Source organism: Octodon degus, unplaced genomic scaffold (assembly GCF_000260255.1).
Source record: "Octodon degus isolate 3935 unplaced genomic scaffold, OctDeg1.0 scaffold00099, whole genome shotgun sequence".
NCBI lineage: Eukaryota > Metazoa > Chordata > Mammalia > Rodentia > Octodontidae > Octodon > Octodon degus.
The window spans coordinates 819,032-833,399 of record NW_004524675.1 but is presented as its reverse complement, the minus strand read 5'-3'; the positions used below and the strand labels follow the sequence as shown (position 1 = coordinate 833,399).

The following is a 14,368-nucleotide window of genomic DNA, read 5'->3' as shown; positions in this document are numbered from 1 at the left end:
TTGTTATATTACATGCTTTCTTCAAATTAGTTTTTTAGATTATGGGCTATAAGGACATAAAAGTGTTTTAAAAATTTATACAAAATTATAAAGGAAAAGAAAAAAACTAAGCATGAACTGTTCCTTCCAGTAGATCAGCAGAAATCAGCAGTACAATTATCCAAACTATCATATATATTTCATTATTTTCCTTATCCCAGTTGTTCTTTCCCTTTGAACATATTCTATCCCTTTAACTCTATCTATTGTACCTTTCAGATTTTATTTACTCTTTCAGATTCTTATACTAGTGAAGCAATATGATGTTTGCACATGCTAGTCTGATTTATCTCACTTAAGAGTTATGGGTCCCTTGGCTGGCCAGATAGCTCAGCGGACTAAAGCACCTGCTTAGGCAGAGCACAGTGGGGGGTTCGAAACCTGGTGTGCTGTGCCAGCCTGGACCCTGGGACATGTTGCAAGGATTGAGAATAGGAGAATCTCTGCAAGGCCGATCTATGTAGTGAGACCCTGTAGACTCTGTAGTAAAACATACATTAAAAAGAAAAGAATATGGCCCCTGCTTTCATACAGTACCTATAAAAGCCTTGAGTCTACCTTTTTGTAGCTGAGTAATGCTCCTCAGTTGATAGGCATTTGGGTTGTTTCCAAGATTTAGCTATAGCAAATTATACTGCTACAAGCATGAGTGCACATACCATCACTGCAGTATAAAACATACCAGAAAGGGAATAGACAAGCAAGCGGGACCTCTAATCCTAGCTTTTTGAGGGATCTCCACACTGATTTCCATAGTGGTCATATCAGGTTACACTCCCACCAACAGTGGAGATGGGTTCCTTTTTCCCACAGCCCCTACAGCACTTGTTATTGACTGACTTCTAGAGGAAAGCCGTTCTTTTTTGGGTGAAATGGGACCTCAGTGTTGTATGAAATGGCATTTCTCAAATAAACAATGATGATAAACTTTTTTCATATATTTATTTGTCATTTGTATTTCTTTATTTGATAAGTATATATCTCAGATGCTCACTTTTAGGGGGGTCTTTGAATATTGAGGGCCTGGTATTTTAAAATAATTTTTATGTTTTAGATAAAATTCCTTTGTTTGAGGGACAATCATTGTGCTGGATTTAATTTTATTATTATTATTTTAATGAGGAGAAAAAAAAGCAAAAAAAAAATCAAGATCAAAGCCCATGTGTAACATCAGATTGTCTCGCTAGTGCAAGAACCTGGATCTAAAATTTGTGAGTAACCACATCAATGTTGTTGTAGCCATTATTTATAATTTAATTTTCACAGTCATAATCCCAATAACTAAGTTTTACGAACTACACTAAAATCTACTACGTTCCAGGTGTTTTAAACATTATTTAATGCAATCTGAGTTTAATTACTCTAATTTTACAAATAAATAAGCAGGAGGTAAAGTGTATTGAGTTAATTGTCAAAAACACATAATTAGCAAATAGTAAAGACAGAATCTGAAAACTTGTCATCTGACCTGAAACTTCTGGTTCTTTCTAGGGAATCTTACTGCAACTAGAAATTTTATGCATCTATCTTCTTTTTTTTTTTTTTTTTTTTGTATTTTAGGGAAGGGTCTACAAGGTGTTCAAGGTCCCACTACTAGATTGGACTCATAACGATCTGCTGTTTATAGGCTCCCAAGAGCTGAGATTACAGGTGCGTCCACCATGTTCAGTCTCAATTGCAGTCTCAGCATGCCCTGGGGGCAGGGAAGGTATGGAAGGTTCCAGGGATTGAACCCCAGGGCCCTGGGCCTGCTTGCAGGCACTTTAATCCACTGAGCTATTGGCCAGCCCCTGTATCTATCTTTATAAATACATGTACTTAATTAGACATAAAGCACAAAGTCCAAAATGGTTGTGGTTTATCCTTTGTGATCAGTGAGCACAGTAAGTAAAATACATGTCATATTTTAGAAACATTGTGTGCTTTGGAAAATTGTTTGGTGAACATTCTTAATAACTAACCCTGAGTTATTGAGTCAATCACATTTTACAGATAAAAATATTTGGACTTGGAAACTAGCAACAATTTAGTAATAATTTCTATATAATATAGAATTACAGGCTTTCTTTCACATCACAAATCAAAACAAAGAAAAAACTAGAAAAGTTCTTTGTTAACTCCTTCCACCCTTCCCAAAATAAATCTGCAATTAACAAAAACTATAAATGCATAGAGATAAAAGCTTCATGAATTTTAGAAGCTAAGAATGTTATACATATGAGAAATATTTACCTGCAAGCAGGCTCAGGGGCGGGGGATTTGATCCCTAGGCCTGCCATGCCCACCTCACACCCACGGCATGCTCAGATTGAGACTGGGCATGGTGACACTTGCCTGTAACCCCAGCACTTGGGAGGCTGTAAACAGAAGAATCACTACAAGTCCGATCTAGTAGTGAGACTCTGAACACCCTGTAGACCATTCCCTGAAATAAAGAAAAAAAGAGAAATATTTATATTCAGCAGAATATATGAAATGTAGTGACTTCCATTGGCTGTTAAGCAGCAGAAATAATGCACTAATTATCTTCTATCTTGGAGGTAAGAAGGCCTTATGGAAATTCTACATGTAATCATATGAAGAAGTCAATTAATGAATTGACTTTCCTATTACAAAATGAGAGCATTGATATTGAATTCTTCAAGCTTAAATGTTCACCAGTTAGCTTTTAGCGTATTGTATCTTGGGACAAGATGGGATGTAGATGGGTATCAGCTCACAGAATATCTTTCATTGCCGTGTGTTTAAGTTCTACATTTTCCTGAAAGAATTCCCTATTTATAGAGAAAAGGAGCTATAGACAGAGCCAGTTAAAACACAGATTATTAGGGCATATTGAAAATAACTTACTTTATCCCATTCCTCAATTTTTTACATGCCAAGAAGCCTCAAGGACTTTCCTCAGTACCTCGAGGATTCCAGTGACTGACCACGGGCATTTCTCTAGAGTCAACCCAGATGACTAGTGGGTGACCCACCAATGATACTGGGTCTGGGCCTGGAAGGTTCCTGCACAGCTGTGCTCTGATCTACTCTCACCACGAGTATGTGCTATTTTGTATGCTTATTCCCCACAATTTCTTCAAGTTTACTTTCTATGCCCAATTCCCAAACCACTACAGTTCCTTAATCCAAGTCTTTGTGTGCTGTGTTTGGATCAGATGAATGCAAATGTTAGGTAAAATCATTTTCTGTAAATCAGAGAGAAGAGTTTCCAGAAGAAGAAGAAATAAATGATTAAGAAACTAACTTAATAAAGACAAAGGTCTCTATGAGTTGCAAACATATTTAAAAACTTAACAATGAATAATTTAAATTTATATTTTCTAAAAATAATTGCAATCTTTTCTGTGAGACATCTTTATTGAAACTAAAATTTATGAGTTTAAAATTATAAAACTTAATAAAACTAATGTTCACATGCTTATTTGACCTTTAAATTCTGAGTGGCCTTTGCTATATTAATACTGCCATATTGGCCTTGCCCTGGTATACTACCAAAAAGTAGGCATATTAATTATTTAATTTCCAGGGACTGTTGTGATTAAAAAAGAAATTTTATTTATTTATTTATTTATTTATTTATTTATTCATTCATTCATTCATTCATGTGTGTATCTATGTAGGACAGAGTGTACAGGGTATACAGGGTCTCATTGCATAGATCAGACTCATAGTGATCCTCCTGTTTTCATCCTCCCAAGTGCTGGGATTATAGGTGCATACCACCATGTCCACTCTCAATCACTGTCTCAGTATGCCCCAGGGGTGGAGCTGGTATAGCAGACCGGGGATCAAACTCCCAGCCCCTGCATCTGCCTAAGCAGGTGTTTTAATCCACTGAGCTATTTGCCCAGCCCTTGAAAAAATAAATTTCAATCAAACACTTCAGCCTTGAGGACTGGCCAAACAGATCAGCGGATTAAAGTGCCTTCTTAGGCAGGCACAGGTACGGGGTTTGATCCCAGTGTTCCATGCTGGCCTTGCCCCTGGGGTGTGCTGAGATAGCCACTGAGACTGGGATTGGTAGTGTCACGCCTGTAATCCCAGAGCTTGGGAGGCTGAAAACAGGAGGATCACTATGAGCCAGATCTATGTAGTGAGAACCATAGCAAAATTGCTCATGATTTTTACTAAACACATTAAAAAATTTTCAATAAAACTCTCTCTATATGTATGGTTTGAATATGTTTCTCATTTTTATATGTCTATTGGAAATCAACTAATATTGTATTGAAAGAGCTTCTCTAGATTATGTGTAATTCTCCAAAGCTAAGGACATAGTGATAGAGACCCAAAGGTCTGTGAGATGTTCCGCTCATTAGATAATTCGATTGACTGCATTTCTCAAATCAGGTGGAAATGTATTTGTGAACCAAAATGTTCACTCAGCCTGCAGAAGTAGGCCATGCCCGTTACACTTTATTATGACATTTTCTGATGCATTTGAACATCTCCCAGTTGCAGCCTCCTTCTGTCTTCAGAGATTGATGATGGTTGGCATTCTCAGCAGTCAAAACATCTTGCAAATGACTTCTTAGCCTGGAGATTCCTCCCAGAATGATGTTTACTTCACTGCCTGCCTAGCTTGGCTCCCATCTAGCTACTGAAGCATTGAGAAGAACACTTTTATTAAATTTCTTTCAACATGTGTTCAATTAGATGAAATCTTCTTAAATATTGCACTAGATGTGAATTGGGAAAATGCTAAATTGCCTCTATATTTGTTAAGTATATTCTCAGAAGTAAACAATTCCATATTATATACTGAATTCAATCAATAAGTAAAAAGAAGGGAAACATGTTTTTTTTTTTAATTTTAAAGAGAATTTAAAAAACAACCAAAGTGATACAGAATTTCAAAATAACTTGATAGGAAATTAACAATGGTTACTATATTGCATATTGTTATCTTCCAAGTAATTGATGAGATTAGCAGATCCAGGCATGTGAAATTGTCAAACAATTCAAGCACTAACTGGTCTTTAATAAACTAATAGAAATTAATAATACAATAATTATATATATATATATATATAATTTCTCTCTAGATATAGATATAGATATATAGTTTCATTACATTTATACATCAAGTTTTCCTTCCTAGGTTTATCAAAAATCTAAGCTGATAATAAATTTACAAAGTTAACTGATAGACCTGTAGACTTGAGTTAAAAGACCTAGGTTATTTTCTGTTTATTAACAATAAGGAAGAGTAGAAACATGTGTTGCTGTCCATATAAAACATGAGATATGAGGAAAAAATTGAGAACAAACTTAGGACCATCATTAATTCGCCTTAATTTATAAAGGTGGCTCACATAAGAACTATGACAGTAGAAGAGTTCTCTCTGTACTACACCACAACACACTATGTAGCTCCTATTATTGAGTAGAAAATACATGTAAAATACTGCTTAATAGCTTATAAAAGAGTGGAAATTTCAAATACCACATTAACCATCATATTACTATATGGACTGCCGATCACATATGTCTACATTTCTTGATATTTGCATTGCTTAATAGGAAACATTCATTTAATGGAATTCTTGAGATAATAAAGTGACCTTGAGTTCCTGAAATAGTAAAGGTGACCTTGAACATTGCATGTGGAATAATACATAAATAAATTTGAGGCAAAATTGCTCATGATTTTTACTAAGGGGATATGTTAGTGCTTGTCACTGCTCTGATCTCACTGGATATACATATATCTAAGTAGTATATAACCTTAGGCATAGCCAGCCAGTGCAACCTATTTTTTAATGAAATTCATTTCAATATTTATATTCTTCATCACTCTAGCATCTGTTTTTGCATGCCTAATTCTTAACACTGAAAATATTAGCCTTTGAGCCGTGAGCATTTGCGGCTCCTTCTTAATTATGCACACATTTTATAAGCATTTTTGTGCAAGAATATCGGGGCATCTACCAATAATTAGAGTCTATTATTTTAACAAAAACAAACATTTTCAAGTACTTTGTGGTCAAATTATAAAATTGGTATTTCAAAGAATCATGGATGAGGTTAATGTCAAGTTTTACATGAAAAAATTGTTGTTTAAGTGTTTTAGAATCACATACAATAGGAATTTACCTAGGATCATCCACCAACCTACCTCCCACTCCTTCCTTATGCAGTAAACATGTTCAGAAACAAATAAAATATGAAATTTCCAAGTGCTATAAACTATCACAACTCACCAGCAGTAGGATTTTTTTTTTTGACCGGGAATGACAGTCATCTGTTTTTAGACTGTTATATACTATACTTCATATTTCATAAAAAAATACTGCATGAATCCAGCCCACAGTTGAGACAAACTAGGTACATGCTGATAAAGAATTCCATAGATAAAGAGAAATAGCTTGGAATCTGTCCCTAACTGTTTTATTGGACATTTAACTAGATCTTTTCTTTATTTCCTAGAGAGTCTCCAATTGAAAAGAATGGATTGAAGGGTAGTTGTGGCACTTCTGCTATTAATATGCTGAGTAATTCTTAAATTATTCTTTTTTATTTTTTCAGAACCGGCGATTGAACTCAGGCACTTGTGCTTGCCAGGGAAGCACTTTTTCCACTGAGCCATCTCCCTGGCCCTCTTCTTAAACTAAATTGTGGATTAATTTTCAAAACATTCCCATAAAATTTTGTCTTGCTTTCATTATCATAATTATTTTAAGTTAGAAAATTAATGCTTAAGGCTATTGAGTTATGCCTCTAGAGAAAGAACTGAAATTGGCATCTGAGCATGAATTTATAAATTCAAGTATACTTAAGTGAATCAATATTCAAAAATCATACAAAATTAATCTTAAATAAAAGTTATGTTTCAAAATGTATGATGCTTGCTTATGTGTTGACTCAACATATACATATATACACACACATATATGTACTTTTTATATGAGTTCAAATAACAGGTGATTAAACAGCTCAAAGAAATGGGAAATGAGGAAATAGAGAAATCAAAGAATGTGTAGTTCTATCTTCAAGGTATTAGATAAATTATATGACTGGAAATAAAGTAGTTCATATCAAAGTGTTATTAACTAGTTTTAGCTTTTTGAACATGTAGAACCATACTATAACTAGATCTATTCAAAGTTTTATTTTTATTGTAACATGGAATAATATGTATACACAAATCTTAAAACACTTGTGTTCTAGATGTTTATTTCATTTGTATTATATTTCTTTCAATTATTTTTTCTTACAGAATTATAACTTCATCTAAATACATTAGGCCCATACTGATATAATGGAAAATTTATAATTCATTATATGACACATGCTTTAGTCTGTTTGCTTTTTAAATATATTTTACACTTACTAGCTAAAAGAGACAAGAATAAAAAAGAGTAAGAAAAGATTTTGTAAATTTTCCGAATACATTCACAATTTTCAAAATGCATGTACATATACTTTCGTAGTGTCACTCACCAATCTCTCCAATGTACTGAACATTAAACAACATGCTGGTGCCATATGAGACATTTGCACTCTGCAGCTCCAAGATCTATTTTAAAACATTTTCCATTTTTTTATGTCTTTTAAATCACAGGCAAATATTTAACCAACAAATATAAGAAAAAAATATTTTAAGGAATACTTTTTATATCTTGAAAATATATATTATTTTATGCTTTTATGGTGTACAGTGTTGTTGTTCATGCTTATTGTTTTCCCTCCTTTTGAGATATTTTTTATTCCATGTGGAAGGAAATATATTGACAGATAGACTGCTTTAGCTAATAGAATATGAAGATAGAAAATAAGCTGTACACCACCAGGCATAAACTTTTAGAGCTACTACTTTCTTCTTTAAGGTTGTGTCCTAGCTTAAAGAATATCTAAGTAGATCAATATCCAACTCTTAATAAATAGGTAATTAATTAAATTTTAATTGTTTTAAATCACCATGATTTTTTCAAGGATGAACAATTTATTTTTTAAGAGGATATTTAAATATTAAGCTGAAATTTGAAATGTCTTGACTAGGCTTTTCTATACTTTATATTTACATAATGACTCTGATTTTGCCTTTCCAAGTACAGTTTCCTTAAAAGTTAGAAAATGCAAATGTGTCACAGCCTCTGGGGCTCACACTACCTTCTCGGGCCAGCTGGCCCTGGGCAGAGCAAATAACTAAGAGAAGAAGCAACTACCCCCTCCCCACCATACTCATTTGCCCCTTTTTGTTTTAACTTGAGTTTCTGAATAATAATGCCAAATTAGGATTAGGCATAAAAAGCTAGATGGTGACCACCCAGATGTAGGGCTGTGTTTTGTTTCCAGGAGACCTGGGCCAAAAAGCACAAGAATTACCCCTTGTCAGCAGGCATGAAGTGACAGAAGGCAGGGTCCCTCATATACTTCCATTATGATTGCTGAGTGAAGGGAGGGGTAGCCTGGTAGAGCTCATCTGTACCATGAGGGGTTGGACCTTCCAGCCCAGCATGCTAATTTTAAACCTCCACTCTTCTATCTGTAAGAAATGGCCCACTCTGCTGAGATGGATGCTGCAAGGAATGTCCATCTTGCCTCAGCATCAACCTTCAGATATGGAAAATAACTACAATGAAATTAAATTATTTCACTAAAGTTCAAATTGCTCTCACAGTAATGGGGGAAAGTTCAATGCTTAGAAGTTTATGCATGTTGTAAAACTGTAGCAAACTATGATAGTAAAAACAGGTCTATTTCTATTGGACTACCTGTTACAGAAGATAGTATGGTATGATGGATGGATGGTTTGAATGACAAATAATAAAAACATGTTTTGTTTGAAAAAAAAAAGGCTAACATAGTTTTCACTTAGAAATAAACTCTTGCATGACTGCATTACTGAGCAAAAACTTAACAATGACAGTCTGTTCAGGGAAGGGGCAGCTCATGCATTTGCCCAGTATAACATGGATCAGTACACACCTGTGAAGACAGAAGGTTATGAGGACCAGGTTTTGATTACAGAACAGGGTGCTCTAAGTTATAGCAGATTTTTGGATCTAAGAAACAAAATTTCTTTTCAGTTTGATCACTTAGAGAAAGAAGCAAGTGACCCCCATCCAGAAGAAATAGATGGAAGTTTGAAGTCTTGGAGAGAATCCTGTGACTGTGCTTTAAGAGCCTGTGTGAAAGATCATTATCCCAGTTGCTTCTGTACTGCATATGCTAAAATTATAGATGGGCAACAGGCTATTATTGCATGCATTGAAAGCTACAAGTTCCAGCTGAAAATGTTTTTGAATGGTTGCTGGAGGTCAGAATGAAAGTTCACCATCACACCTCCTGCAGCCCAGGTAGTTGGAGTGCTCAAGATTCAGGGTCACTATTACGAAGATGGCAATGTCCAATTGGGTAGTTGCAAAATATCATCTTAAACACATAAACTGAAGACTTTCCCACAGGGATGTAAAATTTAAGAGTACATCCAGGGAAGTACTTCCTAAATCCCAAGAATTCATAATCTGCCTCCACGATGGATTGCCGTTACACGTGCTTTTTCAGGTCATTGGGGCAAGGAGTCTTATAGACACTATGAAAGAATTTTATTTTGTTTTTTGTTTAAAAAGCATCCAGAGGGGCCAGGGAGATGGCTCACTGGAATAAGCGCTTCCCTGGCAAGTGCAAGGGCTGAGTTCAAACCCCAGTTCCGCAAAAATAAATAAATAAATAAATAAATAAATAGCATCAAGAAATTTCATGATTCAGATACTTGAAGCCCTAATAGTACAGGCAAGGCTTCATTTTTATGGAATAAAAAGCACTCTGTTTGTTCCATTTCTAATAGCTCATCAAGAAAAGCCACCTCCAAGTCATGCTCCTGCAACATTTCGGGGTAGCAGGACATGGTTTGCTCAATCTTTGCTGAGCACTGCACAGGAGTGATAAGCTTCCTGTCTTGTGCTTCTGGCATTCTGCTTACTCTAGAGATGGAGGAGATCTGTAACTTGATACCCGGATGATCCTGCTCTGCCTCAGGTATTTGGGGGCATTGCTGGAACTTGGTCCTTGTCTTCTGCAGGACTACAAGACTCTCCAGGTCCCATATTCCTGGCCAGCATTTACATCAATCTGGTATTAGTTGCAGCACCTAAAGAGTCAGAGGCAGTTCCTTGTCTAGCTCTGTTTTGATTTTGCAAAATATTTTGAACAACTTCCCATGAATACTAACTCTGGAGCTTGCCTTGTTTTAGAGACCTGAATAGGAACCTACCATTGTTGAAGCTGAAGGAGCACTGACCCTGCTGATGGTGTCATATGTCCCCATAGACTTGCAGAAATATTTAATAAGTAATCTCCTGTACTAAAGTCATTATGGTCATTAGCTGATTATTTCAGTTTTTAAACTAGATGTAATAATTTTTAGTCCCTAAATTGTCTTTTTTTATATTTACAAATTTGGTGAGTAGGACATTAAAATATTAATTAAAATATTCTGAAAGCATTAAAATATTCTGAAAAATTATGGTACTCTAATTCTTATAAAATACCTATCAAATAAGGCTACTTCATCAATTATCTAATCATATACATACATCAGTGACTTAAATTCCTCTAGCCTTCAATCAGAAGAGTTGATTATTCTGTCATGATATTAATCACAAGCATATCAAACCATTCACATATTGTTTATTTTTTATTATATTGTAAGCCTCAAATGGATAGTTCCTGGCAATTCTAAGTTATCAATTACTTTTTGCTGTAAAAATGAATAGATTGACTATGCAACTAATATGCCAAATATGCTTTGATTTTAATTCGATTTCCATTGATATTTCTAAAATTAGCAATAATACAACTTAAAGGATTCAATTCAGGTTATCTCAGATGTTTATGTAGAACTTCTTGTTTTTAAATGCTGCCACTGAGATTTCTTTTCCTTTTCCCCTTCTGTCCTTTCTGTTCTCCCCCATCCTTGTTCTTTCCATCTGAGTAAATTTGTCCCTGTTTTTAGTCAATGCTGAGTAGGTTCTGAAGGAAAGTCTTGAATGTAGAGATAAACTAGTATAATAGTTCATTGGTTTATATAGAACAATTAATATAAAATTTGTCAATGTGACTTAAAAATTCTTAAAATTATAGCTTTTATAGTACTCAGATTTATATCATTAGTAAAGGTTTTCTATGAGGTCTGGTCACATGTAGTACCATTCTTAGTCTCAAATATAACTGTAAAATGTACCCTGATGCAGAGAAAGGCATCATGAATCATGAATTAGCACATTAAAATTGAAATTTACTTATCAGGGCTGTCACAGGAGGCAAACAAAGGCAATAAGGCCCTGCAGTCCGCTGTCGGGTCATGTTCTTAAAATTCACACAACAATATATTTAATTTAGAGATGTGTCAAATTTGAGAAAACTTGGGTTATGAACTCCACTAAAATGAAATTTAATCAGTTCATACTTGGCAGTATCTTTGAAAAGGGTAGATGCTAGTATGGCTATCTACTTAAGAACGTTATTATTGTACACAAAAAAAGAGACTGCCTTGTATAAGCATGGAATAAAGAGTAAGCAAAAATTTTAAAATGAGATTTAGAAGATGAATTTAAAATTTAAGAAGTAAAATGATCTATTGTGCAATTTGAGCTTCAGGAAGGGGCAGAAAGATACACTAGAAAAAGTGCCATCTAATCTAAAAGTCCCTTTTCTTCTTAAGTGCAATTCTTCCAGTAACAGGTGTCAATTTAATGAGTTAGAGTAATTGATTTTTATTCAATCCTGAAAATCATACACATAAATTTCTTACACTAAATAGTTTCTCTTTGTACAATATTTCTTTTTTTGTTTGTTTGTTTGTTTGTTTCTCTTCACCTGATTCCATGCTAATGATAATAACTAGCTTCTAAATACTAGCAAGGTCCTGGGATGAGAACCGTTTTAAACTAAAGCTCAATAAATAAATAAATAAATAAATAAATAAATAAATAAATAAAAGCTCAAAGACAGAGTAGTCCCTCGCTATTTTATGCTTTGGAATTCACAGACTCACTGTTTCACGGGCTTTCAAAGAATATTGGTCTAAATTATTTATCGCAGATTTTTTGCCAAATCATGGGATTTTATGGTAGTGTACAGTATTGTATATGTATGTTAAAATTACATAGTTTGATGAGTTTAGAAAATGGTTAAGAACATTAGAAGTGTATTTAAAAGTATGGGAAAGGTTTATAAGACTGTGATATACATATAAATACCAAAATAAATATAACATTGCTAAAAAAATAAAAATAAATAAAAGTCTCTTTTCTTTCCTTAATTTTTTATAGCAGGAAGGTGAAACAAAATTTCACCATGAGACAATAGGATAATAACAATAGATAATATGCTGCATATTGGTATCTCTAAAGTAGTTGTTCAAAGTACAAGATATGGGCATTAAAATTTCCTTCAATTAATATTTGCAGACTTTCAGTTTCAGTGAACTAAAAGACACTGCTAATGTAACTAACTAGCTTTCTTTTCCTTTCCCCCTTCTGTCCTTTCTGTTCTCCTCCATGCTCGTTCTTTCCATTTGAGTAACTTTGTCCCTGTTTTTAGTCAATGCTGAGTAAGTTCTGAAGGAAAACCTTGAATGTAGAGATAAACTAGTATAGTCAGCATTGGAAAAACTCAGAGTAAAATATCAGCCAAAATATAAAATTCTGTACATGGCTGGGAAGATGCTCACCATTCCTTAAATTAGCAGGCATAATCAAAAGAAAGTAGGGAGTCAGGACAAAACTTCAGGAGGAGAAAGCCAGTGAAACTGGAAGCTTACTACAGATGTCGAAAATAGCACCGCAGATTTCATACCCTCCCGGTTGCAAAGTCAGGAAAGGGCAGGCATCAAGGGCTAGATCACGAACTATCTTGTGGCTAAGCTGTGCAGTTTGAACTTTATCTGAAATACTGTGGGGACCTGTTGGAGAATTTTTAGCTGGGGTGTAATATGATTAGTTCTGTGTTTGATAAAGGTCACTCAGACAGCTGCACAGGGCATGTAATTGAAAATGCTAATAAACTTGGAAAACAATTTAAACTTTCCTTAAGTAATTCAATTAAACCTTCTTTAATAAAGAAAAATACTAGTACCAACTAGATCAACATACAAAACTATATAAAATCCAAGAAGTTGTACCACGGTAATGAAATTGATAGGTTTGCTATTATAAGTAATTTAATTGTTTATTTGATGTCAATAAAGCATATAACAGATTTGTTGTACTTCTCTTACTGTAAATCCATTCTGATTAACAAGTCAATGTCAGACTGTACAAAGTTAATATTTTGATAAGTGATCTAAATTCTTTTCAGATATTTGTTGCACAGATGTTTAATCCCATGTCCTTTACATATAGCTCAAGCTTATGCTTAAATGTTTGAAGCGATTAAGATACTTAAAACTTCACTGATAAAAAAATTCCATATTGAAAGTACTGAGACTTTCTATTTTAACACAAAGATCCTATCCTTTTCCTTTTAACTATTTTAACTTCTTGTGAAATATTGTGAAAAATGATACTTTATAAATGATTATGCTGATGTGTTCTATGATGATGCATATTTTAATTTTATTTAGCTTAAAATAATACCTGATGTCTGATACCTATCACATGATTGCTCTCTTTAAATACCTCAGCTATAATTTTCAGCCAGAATGCACAGTAACAGAGTAAATCATACTTAAGTGACAAAGTGTCTATTACTGGTCTCTACGACAGTTAAGTAGTAAATGTTCCTTAAGGAGCTTTGTAGTAGAAAATCAAGGGTCATAGTTGATTTCAAAAAATCTTTACTGTGTCTGTTTTATTTATATCTCCTGCATTTAGGGAAATTTTATATTATGACATGTCCTCCTCAGACAGGAAATTGGTATAACCCAGTATCCTTAGGCTATTGTATTAAAAAAATCAGAATATACCTATTTCCCAAAGTTAGTTCTATTCTTTACTCTCTCCAAGAAAAATAATAACAGAATGATTAAGCATCATTCAAGACAATGGCTCAGTTTCTCTAAAGCTTAGATAATTTACATTCAATATAACTGTATCTATGAAATTTAAGATGATTTATTAGAAATTAAGATAAATATACATAAATACAACACTTTAACCTTTTCTTTTAATCTTTCATTTAATCATTGTTCCTTCATTCATGAACTGTGGAAGTATGAGTGGTCTTCATGTTCTACATCAAGAGTTTGAATTATTACTGTACTTTTTTGGTAGTGTCGATATGTGGGTTTGTTTGAGGAGATATAGATGAAGTGAAGCCTATGCTGAATGAGTTATTCAATGAGATTTTGGCTTGCTAATTCTCATTGAATATAGTA

At 34.0% G+C, this 14,368-nt stretch overlaps 1 pseudogene; it reads left to right on the top strand.

Moving 5' to 3' along the window:
- LOC101565261 overlaps positions 1-14,368 on the top strand; it is a 151,423-nt pseudogene that overhangs the window by 128,427 nt on the left and 8,628 nt on the right.